We start from the raw sequence: 4,810 nt of genomic DNA, 5'->3' as shown, positions 1-4,810 counted from the left end.
TTGTCTTGCATACACACGGTCACACAAATGTTGTCGGAAATTGCGAACGTCAAGAACGCGGTGACGTACAACACGAGCCAAGAAAAATTAAGTTCAATAGCCAGTGCGGCTCTTCTGCTTGATCCTGAGCATGCATGGAATTTTGTGCGGCAAAATTGTGTACACATGCTCGGGAATTTCCGACAAGTTTTGTTGTCGGAAAATTTGAGAACCCGCTCTCAAATTTTTGTTTTTGGAAATTCCGACAGCAAATGTCCGATGGAGCCTACACACAGTCGGAATTTCCGACAACAAGCTCTCATCGAACATTTGTTTGCCGATTTTCCGACCGTGTGTACGCGGCATTAGAGTGGTATAAAGATAGAGCAGAATTATTAGGAAAGATAGAAGATAGCTGCGAATGCAGACGCAAATGTGTGTGAGTGTGATTAAATGAGGGATGAGATTGAACAATTGGTGACTGAGAATGGCTTGTTGGAGCAGAGATTGAACAAATGGGAGGAAACAGGTATGTTGAGGGAACAGTGTATCGCATCTATAAAGAAAAGAAAGAGGCTGGGAATGAAACTGCATTATAAATACTTAAAGCGGTGGTTCACCCATAAAAACGACTTCCCCCTATTACACTGCCCCCCCGCATTACAATACGAATATGCCATTAATTTTTTTTTGGCTGCTGTACATACCTGGGTACAGCTATTCACCCGTGTCCTCCGGGTTGCGAGTCCCGCGGGAGTGGGCGTTCCTACCATGGCGGTGATTGACTAAAAAATGAGCTCCCCCCCATCGCGTAAGCCGCGTCACGACTGGCGAAAGGAGCCGAACTGCGATGCGCAGGCGCAGTATAGCGCCGACTCGCCGTTTGGCTCCTTCCGCCAATCGTGACGCTGCTTACGCGACGGGGGGAGCTCGTTTTTTAGTCAAAACGTCAATCATCGCCATGGTAGGAACGCCCACTCCCGCGGGACTCGCAACCCGGAGGACACGGGTGAATAGCTGTACCCAGGTATGTACAGCAGCCAAAAAAAAATTAATGGCATATTCGTATTGTAATGCGGGGGGGCAGTGTAATAGGGGGAAGTCGTTTTTATGGGTGAACCACCGCTTTAAGAGAGAGTTACAGAAATGTAAAACTCAGCTAGCTTATAAAGCCATTGCCATTCATGCCATTCTATCTTTGAAAGCACAGGCAATGAAGACAGTGCACAGACATTGTTGTGCTAACAAGGATAAACATTCCTTTGTGACACAGGAGCAGGGAGAAAATTTGACACAAGTGTTTCACCCATTAGTCTCTCGAACAGGCTGAAAGTTGTGGTGACACAGTACATTTTAAACAATAGGGATGCATGCGCACTCCTCCGCGCATGGCTTCCATTGCAACGGTGTGAAAACCTGCAACCACCAGTCGGGAGTCATAGAGGTCTATCTCCCGAGTTAATCTCGAATTGGGGGAACTAGATAGATAGAATGAGGGAAATGCAGCGCATAATGGGAGGAAGAGATACTAGGGGTTCAGACACCCTAGAGAATACAACATTTAGGAGGGGAATTGATCCAATACTCTTTTGCAGGGAATACTTCTCCATTTATAAAGCCACATACAATTATCCTGATATGTCTCCTGATGACAGTAGTTTTCTGTGTTCTTTGGCTAATAAGTATGCACATGTATTGATTACCATACCAGAATTGCACTGACCTTTATAAACATATTAAGGGACTGGGTTCGGAAGACAGATCAAGACAATAGGCCCCACAAAAGAATTGCGAAGGTAGTTAAAAGCAAAGGTAGAGTGAGATTTGCAGGCATGTGTTACAGATGTGGAAATACAGGCCATGAAATGAAGGACTGTAAATTGCCTAGGAGGAGCACGGGTGAGAAGAAGCCTTGGCATAAGAAGGAACAGCAAAAACCTGGATCAGATAAGGTGGCAACGGAGCCGAACGAGGCACCTGATGCTACAATATATGGTATTCTTTGGAGGGATTTACAGAAGATAGGACAAGGGTTTAAAGAAAACCAGGAGGAATATAAAATCCCACCCCCAACCAATCCTTATTTTAAACCATAGGGATGTCAGGCCCCGATGTTGTCCTTAGTACAGGGGTTGACAAATTTGCTTGGAATCTAGGAGCCAGCTAAAAAAGTTAGGAGCCAGAAAACGCACCCCGTCCCGACGAGCTTGTGCGCAGAAGCGAACACATACGTGAGCAGCGCCCGCATATGTAAACGGTGTTCAAACCACACATGTAAGGTATCGCCGCGATTGGTAGAGCGAGAGCAATAATTTTAGCCCTAGACCTCCTCTGTAACTCAAAACATGCAACCTGTAGAGTTTTTTAAAGTCGCCTATGGAGATTTTAAAGGGTAAAAGTTTGACGCCATTCCACGAGCGGACGTAATTTTGAAGCGTGACATGTTGGGTATCAATTTACTCGGCGTAACATTATCTTTCATAATATTAAAAAAATGGGGATAATTTTACTGGTAGTAACAATGGGTGATCTATAGAATGCGCCCTAAAAAGTCGCCCACCGTTGCGCCTATGGAGGAGTGGATGATGCCTAGCTGCTGTTTAGAAGATAATAAGTGAACAAAAAGAATGTAAGATGATGAAACTCTCTAAGGAGTGTCAACAAATTAAAACAGCGCTATCAAATAACTGTGCATATTTGACTATATAAAATACATTACTACAACCCATATGTAATGATATACAGTGATAATAAACAAAATATATCCAGTTTAAGAAATAAACACTAAACTGTGACTGTAATAATAAACACCCGTGATTGACTTAAACGTGAAGTGAACGCACTGAAAGTGCAAGAGACAGTCTTTAAAAATAATTTAGAACGTGGCCAAACAAAGCAAAGTTCATGTGTATAAGGATCCTGCGATCTTCAAATTTTTTCAAAAACTTCCACCACACCCGACAGTGCTCAGTGACTCCTCCCCCATCAAATGGACACTCACCGGATAGGTATGCCTCACACTCTCGTGTTTTGGCACAAAAAACCTTATCAGATGTAGTTGTTCCCGTCAATAAAGATGTAATCCAAATATGACATCCAATCAGTTCCACATATATGTCAGAGAGAGACAAAAGAAGTGCAAATAGTGTGATACCATCAAAGGTTTAATAGCACACCAAAATAAAACTTCAAACAGTGCACTCACAAACAAAATCTTGTAAAACAGCAGAATATCACATCAAGAAACTCCTTCAAACGTCAAAATGGTGAGAAGCGGTCACGGCGGACCCCCGATCAGCGAGAAAAAGTGAAACCAATTCTCCTACTCACGGTGCCATGGACTTCTGTCAGAAGCGGCTGCACATCCACTTAAATAAAAAACTTCAAACGCACTCTGCATCCAAAAACGCAGCACTCACTAGTAAAATTAGACTGTATGGCAATACCCCGACATGTTTCGTTATAAAAACTTATTCATGGGACTAACCACACAGTCATAAATGGTTACCTTATATCTGATGTAGTCAGATCAATCAGCCTATCAGTCCTGGGCGTTTTCCCACTTCCTCCAAAACTGTGGGCGGAAGTAAACGATAATCCCAAACTGCTGTGGGCTGACAGCATCATCCACCACCACTGGCTGGTGTATAAATCAATCAGCCAGTGCGATAGGCGTGGCGCCAGTCCCCAGATACCAATAGGTGAGAGAGTATGTTAATCACATCCCCCAACAGCAGCAGTCTGAGCCAATCACGTGCTGCACAGCGCATCCCGCTCCGCCTACAACGATGGGCGGGCCTAGAACGCTTATGCAGCCAAAGCTAGGAGGAAGTCAGCGCCTCCTCCATTGGCTGGCTGTCTTACCCAGCAGCCACAGCGGTAAGCCGACCTGATAGGTCGAGCAGACGCTGCTCATGATAGGCTCGCCGCGGGGAATGGCTTCCAACAACACAACAGGGGCAAATCAGCTGCCGTATAGGCAGACGTGGGCGGCGGAAATGAGAGGAAAAAAAAATAAAAAAGCCGATTTCCGGGTGTCCCCGTGACCACGAATCACATCTACAGCACAATCATTACACTGTGTTTATATTGAATAGCCATACAACAGTTCCTAATTAAGTCATCAGCTGATATATATCAATCATGCGCTGGAGTATATCAACAAATACATATAAAAACATTTGTCACTGGATGAAGGCAATAGTCAGTTAAAATAAATTAATAACATTTTGCATTAGTACATATTAGTATCAAACGCTAATTGCAAATTCATATAAATGATTAAATATATATAATTAAAATATATCTAAAATATGTAAGAAATGCATTAAAAATGAAACTCGATAAAATCAATCTAAAACTGGAACTAAATACAAGTGGTGAATTAGTGATCGCTGAGCTGATCGCAAATGGTCACCGATAACACCACCACTGGAGAAGGGATTAATTAATAGCAAAATATCAGATAAATGAATAAAAGAGTACATATACTGAAAAGATGACAGAAAGGGTAATACTAAACCCACGGAGGGAAAGGTGTGGGTATGATAAATGTCTAAGAATTATTGATGAAGCAATTCAAGTCTACCTCTATATTCAACCCCCGCGGAAAAAGACATTTTAGCAAGAATATCCAGTGAGTTTCGCGCTGTGAAAGGTCACGGACTCTGTGTGACCCCCTCCAAGATGGGTAAACCACATCTATGCCACAAAATTGAGCAAGCGTGGGGTCCTGGTTATGTACCTTTTTAAAATGCATGGAAACGCTATGTTCCTCAAAGCCTTTTTTAATATTTGCTAGGTGTTCTGATATGCAGATTCTTAGAAGTCT

The 4,810-nt window shown here is 43.1% G+C and overlaps 1 pseudogene; it reads left to right on the top strand.

Moving 5' to 3' along the window:
- The first annotated feature begins 432 nt into the window (after positions 1-432).
- On the top strand, positions 433-2,075 carry LOC120941218 (annotated as a pseudogene).
- The last annotated feature ends 2,735 nt before the right edge of the window (positions 2,076-4,810 follow it).

This window comes from Rana temporaria, chromosome 5 (assembly GCF_905171775.1).
Source record: "Rana temporaria chromosome 5, aRanTem1.1, whole genome shotgun sequence".
Classification (NCBI taxonomy): Eukaryota; Metazoa; Chordata; class Amphibia; order Anura; family Ranidae; genus Rana; species Rana temporaria.
The sequence above is the reverse complement of the archived record's forward strand: the minus strand, read 5'-3'. Positions and strand labels throughout refer to the sequence as shown.